A 9,757-nucleotide genomic window follows, 5' to 3' on the forward strand; every position below is an offset into this window, starting at 1 on the left:
TTAAAATGTGACATTGGATCTTTTTTAAGTCATTTTTTGGGCCATTTTTGAGAGAGAGAGAGTGCGCAGTGAAAGGGGTAGAGATGCCAATTCTACCACTGAGCCATCCCGGCATCATTGTCAAGCAAAGTCCAAAACAGTCATAAAAAGTCCAAAACAGACATAAATAGCCATAGTCAAATTTTTCGGGGGGAAAAAGTCATACTATAATAGTATGTGGGAAATTCACAAAAAAAAGTAAGTCGACAGAATTCAGAAATTGTTGTAAAAAGTGATTAAAAAGTCATAAAAATCCCTCGTATCGTATGTCAAGCATAGTCTGAGTCAATTAAACTCCCCGCTACCTGTACAGAATGTTGAAAAGTCATGAAAAAAGTAATATTATTATTATAGTATGTCAAAAAAAACAACATGAAATCATTGAGTTTTCATTCCAACATTTTGCAAAACGGTGTGCGGACATGTTCCTTCAGCTGTTAATCTGTATTGAAATGTCACCATGATGCAGCTCTAAATACATTGTTATCATAAATTCCTTTTATTAAGCAGGTTCTTGTTGACAAACAGACAGTCGTCACTATGACATGTCATATTTTAAAAGCTTAACATTTAACAAGACCACACCCTCCTCCGCTCCTTTTGCTGGCTACCTGTCGCGGCTCACATCCAAGACACTAGTGCTAGCGTACCGTGCTGCTAACAGATCAGGCCCAGCTTACACCCAGGACATGACTCAACTACACCCAGCTCGCCCACTCCGCTCTGCATCGGCATATCGGCTAACTGCGAGCGACACCTAGTCACTGGACTAGGTCGCGGTTTTCTCTTTCAACTGCACCTTGGCTAAGAAGATGATGGTTTATTTGAATCCATCCATCCATCCATCCATTGTCTACCGCTTATCCTGTATTCAGGGTTGCGGGGGGGGCTGGAGCCAATCCCAGCTGTCATTGGGCGAAGGCGGGGTACACCCTAGACAGGTCGCCAGTCTATCACAGGGCTTTATTTGAATGAATTAAAAAAAAATATTGCACTTACATCCTACATTTCTATGTAGCACTCTCCAGTTTGGCTTATTTTAAGCAAGCACACTTAATTCTAGCTCCTCTGGGTTTGTACCCTGATGGTTGAATGCACTTATTGGAATTCGCTTCAGATAAAAGTGCCACCTAAATGAAATGTAATGTAATAATGTAAATGAATAAAACCCCGACTGAGGTGGAGGGTAGTTCAAGGTTTGGGTTTTTTTTTTATTATTTTTTTTATAATCCTTAATTCTTACTGTTTCACCCTGCTGTTTGTGGAGAGCAAATACAAACACTGTGTGTGTGTGTGTGTGTGTGTGTGTGTGTGTGTGTGTGTGTGTGTGTGTGTGTGTGTGTGTGTGTGTGTGTGTGTGCCTGTCAGCGGACCTCTGGGCCGGAGGAGGTCTGTGATTGACGGCTGGTTTGGGATCAGGTGGGGCTGCTGCTGAAGGTTTTTGAGGGCAAACGGAGCCTCAGAGAGACATTTAGAGCGTCGTCGTCACAGCAAGACGGAGAGCAACACGGCAACAGATGTGACAAAACCCCGATCTAACCTGCTTCCTGATCACACACACACACACACACACACACACACACACACACACACACACACACACACACACACACACAATGGTATTTGTGATAACATTAATAATTCCAGAGTCTCTTTTTGCCAGAAGTTGAAGTGGGCTCAGACAGCAGTCTCACAATGTGTTTGAGATAAATAAAATAAGGCCTTAAAATGTCAGGTGGGATTTAAAAAGATGGCCTTGAATACTGAAGTGCGTCTTCTGGGTTTCTTGCCTTGAACTGACCAGAATAAGGTCTGATTCTGATTGATACACCTGAAACCCACAGGTTCGGTCAGACTTTGAACAACAGTAATCAATTCAATACAGGCCTCCCTCAACGTAAATAATGTAAATGTGCCGTAATGTTTACTTTGACAAAATCACATGTTCCTCAGACTCCCTTGAGTGAAGAGTTATCACTCGCCTCAATAGCACCAGAAATGTGGGAGGAGTTCAAAACCTTGCTACGCAGAGAGTGAAGATTAGATTTACCTCCGTCAGGCGGCCAGGAACAAAATGTAAATATCTGTTAACACGTTTGCCATATTGACTTTACATGGTGATAATCTATCAGTGTTTGGTTGTTCGCCTGCTCAACAAGTTGCCAAAAATCTATTAGCTCTGCTGCGACTCTGAAGACAAGTGGAGCGAATTATCTCTGGACTTTTGTGTCTCTGTGAAATATTGTGAATGAAACACCACTAAATTAATGTCTCGGGGTAAAAAGCAATTCTTAAGTGGTAAACTAAAGCACAAGCAATTAGACTCCAGTTAAGAATGAACACCAATAGCTTTGGGTGGGCTTTAATGTATTTCAGTCACTTAATTACTGCTACAGCTCCTGAGTGTGGGCCTGCCTCTCTGACTGGGTATTAGTTTGGCACAAGTAACGATCGTCTAATAGTTGAGATCTTAAACATCCAATTTGTTGCCTGAATTTAAAGGATAAAGATCCTCCCGTTCCAAATGCACACACATATGGACAGAAATAAACAACAACATTGCTATTAAGTCATTAGTGTTTCTGATGCTATTCCTTTTTATTCATATGGATCGGGCCTTCGATTTCTCCACAGTGATGTCTCAGCCGACCACCAGGAGGCGCTGCAGCTTCAATGCACATTACCCTGAGGATGAGACTTTCCTGTGGTTGTGAAATGAGTGGAAATACTGCAGGGAAGCGTTCCTTAGAATTCACACACACACACACACACACACGTGCCGCCTGTGTGGTTGTCAAGGCAACCAGTGAGACGAAAGGGATGACAGCGGAGTGTAGAAGAGATCTTTCTTCAGGCAGGAGAAGAGAAGTGTTGCGTTTGCTGTGTCTCAGCTGCTTTCTTCCGAGTAATTAAACAAGTTAATTAGTCACGATTTTAATTGGATTTATTGTCCAAATTTTGTAATTAAATCTTGTCTTGTTCTCCATGAATTGATTTGAATGATTCTAATGAACTTTTGAAGTAATGGAGTCACAGCCTGTTAGTGAAAGGTGGTACAATTAAATTAAGTCTGCAAATTGGGAAGAACGGCGTGCGGAGATGAAACTCCAAAAGTCTGTGTGTGTGTGTGTGTGTGTGTGTGTGGGTGTGTGTGTGTGTGTGTGTGTGTGTGTGTGTGTGTGTGTGCATGCATATGTGTGTGTGTGCGCGTGTGTGTGGATCATCTGGTTCCCATTGTGACTAGAGGTGCTACACTGAACTCACCTTTCACCCAGTTCTCCTGCTGGAGACACTTTCACAGCAGCAGGAATTATCCACGTGTATCTGTTGTGTGTTTCTCATTATTAACCCACACATTCTCTCATTCCATCACATGCGCTTATGGACGTCTTCTTTCCTTTCTGTCTTTTGTACAAAAACACAAACACACACACACACACACACACACACACACACACACACACACACACACACACACACACACACGCCAACATAAAGTTACATGCTATTGATTGATTACCTTCATCATTATTCTCCTTCTCCTCTCAAGTTGATCATTTTTAAGTTCTTCAAAATATTATCCATCCATCCATTATCAACAGGTAACCAGTCTATCACAGGGCTGACATGTAGAGACAGACAGGTAACCAGTCTATCACAGGGCTGAGAGACAGACAGGTAACCAGTCTATCACAGGGCTGACATGTAGAGACAGACAGGTAACCAGTCTATCACAGGGAGACATGTAGAGACAGACAGGTAACCAGTCTATCACAGGGCTGACATGTAGAGACAGACAGGTAACCAGTCTATCACAGGGCTGACATGTAGAGACAGACAGGTAACCAGTCTATCACAGGGCTGAGAGACAGACAGGTAACCAGTCTATCACAGGGCTGACATGGAGAGACAGACAGGTAACCAGTCTATCACAGGGAGACATGTAGAGACAGACAGGTAACCAGTCTATCACAGGGAGACATGTAGAGACAGACAGGTAACCAGTCTAACAGGTAACCAGTCTATCACAGGGCTGACATGTAGAGACAGACAGGTAACCAGTCTATCACAGGGCTGACATGGAGAGACAGACAGGTAACCAGTCTATCACAGGGAGACATGTAGAGACAGACAGGTAACCAGTCTATCACAGGGAGACATGTAGAGACAGACAGGTAACCAGTCTATCACAGGGCTGACATGTAGAGACAGACAGGTAACCAGTCTATCACAGGGCTGACATGTAGAGACAGACAGGTAACCAGTCTATCACAGGGCTGACATGTAGAGACAGACAGGTAACCAGTCTATCACAGGGCTGAGAGACAGACAGGTAACCAGTCTATCACAGGGCTGACATGGAGAGACAGACAGGTAACCAGTCTATCACAGGGAGACATGTAGAGACAGACAGGTAACCAGTCTATCACAGGGAGACATGTAGAGACAGACAGGTAACCAGTCTATCACAGGGCTGACATGTAGAGACAGACAGGTAACCAGTCTATCACAGGGCTGACATGTAGAGACAGACAGGTAACCAGTCTATCACAGGGCTGACATGTAGAGACAGACAGGTAACCAGTCTATCACAGGGAGACATGTAGAGACAGACAGGTAACCAGTCTATCACAGGGCTGACATGTAGAGACAGACAGGTAACCAGTCTATCACAGGGAGACATGTAGAGACAGACAGGTAACCAGTCTATCACAGGGCTGACATGTAGAGACAGACAGGTAACCAGTCTATCACAGGGCTGACATGTAGAGACAGACAGGTCCATCCTGCATGTCTTTAGACTGTGGGAGGAAGCCGGTGAGAACCCACGCTGACACGGGGAGAACATGCAAACTCCACACAGAAGGAACCCGAACCCAACCCTGTAATCGAACCCGGGACCCTCTCGCTGTGAGGTGACAGTGCTACCCACTACAAAAGAATCTGTGCCACTGCTCCACTTTTTTAAAACCTTGCTGGTTTTCGATTCCATTGATTCTTGCCTGTCCATTTATGTAGATTCACCTCGACCAAAATCAACGACGACAACTGGTACGGTCCCCCGGTTTGGCTCGGACCATCGGCACCAGCTTGGGCAGATGGTCTGCGGCGTGACGGAGGGGGAGTCGGTGACGCAAACATCGGCAAACAGCTGAAACAACCCACCAGATACAGGTGGTGGGACGATCCACTCACACACACACACACGTTACATAACTGAGGTTGAGGGGCTTCGCTGTCCAATCTGTCCAGGGGACCTACGATTCTTAGCAGTAGTCATGGAAACACATGCAATAGTACATGCATTCATGCTGACACACATGTAGCTGCACGTGTGATGAGCTATACAAACACACGTAGGCTACACACATGCACAGATGGATTTTTTGTGGTAGAACAAAACATTAAAATCTCTTAAACTTGTGTTAACGGCAGACCTTATTTCAGGTATCTAACCAAAAAGCCACTGACTTTGAGATGAGGGAAACAGATGTGTAAATATAAAAAAAATATGAGAAAGTATAAATATAAGTATAATATAAATATATGTAAACAAAAAAAGACAAAGCATCCGACCAGTTGAAAAGAAAAACTGAAGAAATTAATCTCAACTCATTTATGTTATGTGTGAACGTGAACTAGTTTTGAATCTGTGTAAACTGGATTGTGGTTGTGGTTGTTAGTGAAATGTGGTACCGTACAATTAAATTAAGTCGGCAAATTGGGAAGAACGGCGTGCGGAGATGAAATTCCAAAAGTCTGTGTGTGTGTGTGTGTGCAAGCTTCACAAACTCACACTCTTCTTGTGGCTCTAATGTCTCAACAGAAAAGCTGTCAGCAGGGTCTGAGTGCCTCCTAATGGTCTGCTGTTGCACTTTCTGTGTAAAAAGATTGAATTGATATTCAGCCTTTCACACAGGGAAAACAGAGAAAATATGAAATTGAGGAACTAGAAATATCCCTAATACATTGTAAATAGTACTCAAAAAAGATCAAGGATTAATTTTTTTTATTATTATTTACATTGTAGAAATCCAGCCGTGGAACAGAGGACGGAGAAGCAGGCAACCATGATAGAGGAAGTGATCGGCTAAGTTACCAACCAAGATGCCAATCAAGACTCTCTCTCTCTTTATATATTTTATTTAGTCTATATAATTTGTAATCTGATTAATCACAGGGGAGTTGTGGATTAATCAAGATTTTTGACGGTTATTTACCATTTGTGAAAATTCCCATTTTCTCTGTATATTTTTGAGGGAACAGAAATATAAATGACAGAAGCCTAAATTTGAAGCCTCTACGAATAGAGATGCACTGTCATCACTTTTTATCAGACCGAGATATAGTCAGTAAACTCAAAATTCAGTCGGCATTTTTACACTTCTAGGTCCCTTGTCTCAAAACCAGTGGGTTTATTTAAAAAAAAATTGTTTTTAGATACCTGAAATAAAGTCTGTAATAAACACAAACTTAACAGATTTTAGATTTGTTCCTCAACACAAAATACATCAGGAAATGCCACACTGGTGAATTTTGAGGGTGTCTTTTAAAAAGGCGGTTGCTACCAAGTGGACAAATGAGACTACAAAATGTCATTAGCTTTTAGCTTTGTGGTGGAAAGGTGAAATAAAGTGACTGTGGAGTACTATGTCAAGCCTAGCATTATCGTTTTACATGGACGAAAAAATCCCATTGTCTTTTTGTCAAGGGAACCGGTGCAAAGCTAATTTACAAAAGTGCATCATCCCTGCAGAACTTGTTAGTAGGACAGTGGCCTTTTCGTTGGATTTGTTGAAATACCAGCTTTTTGTTTGTGTGTGCATTTTCTCTGAGCGGTAATGTCTTCACAATGGAGCAGAACACTTTTGAACCAATAGGGTAGATATGACATTAGCTAATAAGTATCTGAGTGTGTCTTCATTATGATTTGGTTCTTTTGTAGGCAGCTTTTTGTACCGTATGGAGGATTACTCATTTACTTTGCTTTACTCTTCTGTAGAGTCGGCTTCTAGTGGCAATTAAATTAACTGCAGGTAACGCCACGTGCCACAATTAATCGGCGGCGCGGTGGTTGCCGCCTGGTTTGTATGCACTTTCAGACCACACAGCAAGACACCAGAAAAGCTCCATCGTGAGTAAGGATAAGCTTTTATTGGTGTTTGGAGGGAGAAAAGCCAGACCACATATATGCCATCATCCCTGTGGACAGCACACAAATACTGGTGAGGAGTCGGGGTAGTGTTGCGCTCATGGGACTTCTAGTTCATAACAGTCACAACATGGAGAAGTTAGCTGAGAGTTCACAAAAAATTGAAGGAGAAATAACAAGGCTGTGTACATGATTGTTCTCATCATTATTGTTATAATTGTTGTCATTATTACCTGCGATGCCGTTTCGTCGTACAGCAGCAAAATGTCACTGCCACCACGTGAAGCATGGGCCTCGAACGGCCACCAGAAAAGGTTGTACCACCATCAACAACACAGATACATAGAAAAATACTGTACAAAAAAGTTTCAGAAACGTCTCTGAAGAAATCAAAAAATCCCAGATATCAAAAAGAAAAAGAAAAAAACGCTTTCTTCTTCGTAAGAAGCTCTGACTTTTTTTCCAGGGATTTATCTGTGGATCAAAAAAATACAACTAAAATAAAAGAAAAACTTTCACTTGATCCCCCACAATAGATACATATTTCATGGGAGATCAAGTGAAAGTTGTTCTTGGGAATCGAAAGTGGATTTAGGTGAAAATCAATCAAATCACAGCTTCCCCTGAAGAAAACAGTCGCAAGAAACGACTGAAAATAAAAATGTATATCAACATCAACAACAGCAATTATAATACTAGCAATTACGGCTGTAAAGCAAGTAACAAGAACTTCACTTTCTTTTCTTTTTTTAAATGGGAAGGTTTATTTGCCATCTCGAAACAAAGACATGACAGCTCTAAATAAACCGTTCACTAAACCCCTTCCCCAAAAAAGTGACTAACCAACCGTAGCTTAGCGACCGTAGCTTAGCGACCGTATCTTGGCTTTGGATTTCTCTGCTTATTTACCAAAAAGTGCAACATTGGAAACAATAAAAAGTCAGTCTTATCAACATGATTGCACGGCGTACATTTGCATGATAAAATGTAATGTATTTTTGAGTTAGCTTGCTAGCTACAGCTAATACAATCTGCTAGTAAGAGTCATTGCAGCCATTAAAATCAGCAGGTCAGGCTACTTTTGTCCACATGTCTTAAACACGTTTAAAAAAATGTGTCCAAGAGCTAAACAGTTTAGTGTATATAGGGTGGTGCGGTCCTAAAACCTGGAAATGGCATGTTTACACGACGACTTCTTTGTATCGTTTTTTTTTATTAAAATGCCTGAAACGGGCTGCAGTTAACACAGACTTAAAACATTTAACCATTTTGGGACACAAAAATGGTAAATTTTGTCAGTTGCTAACAAGCAGTTATGAGAGAGTGCAAAGGTTGTCGGACACATTAAAGGTCATCATGTCGTGTGTTTTTACTCAGGAATACACTGTGTAATTAATAAGAGGAAAGGATTTTGTAGAAGAGGTAAGCGTGCAAACTCAAATTACAAGTTAGAAATTTAGCAGTGAGGATGTTTGTTTGTAGCTAAAAGTTAGCTTTTTACCTCCGGCAATTGCATTTATGCTTCAAAAATCATTAAAGAGTTGTTTGTGAAGATTGTCTTGCTGAAGAAAAAGTGGAAATCCCAAAATCCAATTATGTAGTAGTAAATGAGTGATGATTCAAGGGGCGATTTTGGACATAAACGGAATTATTTAGCAAGCTAAAGCTGATAAAATCTGCCACTATTGCCAGAGTAAAAGGTATATGCGTTCTGCAATGGAAGGCTCATAGCAACAGTAACACAGGGGGGCGGGGCTTAGTGAACAGTCAGTTGGTCTGAGGAGAAAGTATTCTGTCCCATCGTGAGTTAGTAATAAACTAGGGAACATAATCATTTGCAACAAGAAGAATAAAATAGAAGTTCCCCCCAAACATCAAAACAAACCACAAACTCTGTGACCCAATCAAATACTTTTTTGTGTGTGTGTGTTTTTAATGTGTATTTAATATCTCAGACAAAAAAACACCTGAGAAAAAACTGACAAAATGATTCCAATGGGATTTTCTGTAATATATTCAATTATGTATATTACAACTATAATCACATAATTCAAGCATATATCATATACATATATATATTTATATCTAGTGAGAGAATAGTTTAATATTCAATAGTACAGTTGTATGGTACAGTAGCAGTAGGGTGCATTTCTCATTTCTCATTGGGTAAAGTTTGAAGGAGAGAGGTATAGACAAGTGTTTGTGTGTAAATCTATATACGCTTTATCGATACAATATGCAACAAAAGAAAGAAAAAAATAAACTAAAGAAAAGAAGGAATAAAAGACAAAGAAAGGGGTATAGGCAGTTCAGTCCTGTGTTTGAGAAGGTGGACGTCTGTTGTGTGTGTGTGTATGTGTGTGTGTGTGTGTGTGTGTGTAAGGTGAAGGATCAAATCAGATCAGCACCATAGAAGTCCATAACAACATCAACAACAGCAATAACGGTTAAAACCTGGGTCAGGACCGTGTGTGTGTGTGTGTGTGTGTGTGTCTGCATGCTGAGGGTTTCAGTCACTGTTCAATCTGGGCAAATCAACCCTAAACCAGTTAGCATGTCATTTTT

Source organism: Eutrigla gurnardus, assembly GCF_963514095.1.
Source record: "Eutrigla gurnardus genome assembly, chromosome: 17".
In the NCBI taxonomy this organism is placed as follows: Eukaryota; Metazoa; Chordata; class Actinopteri; order Perciformes; family Triglidae; genus Eutrigla; species Eutrigla gurnardus.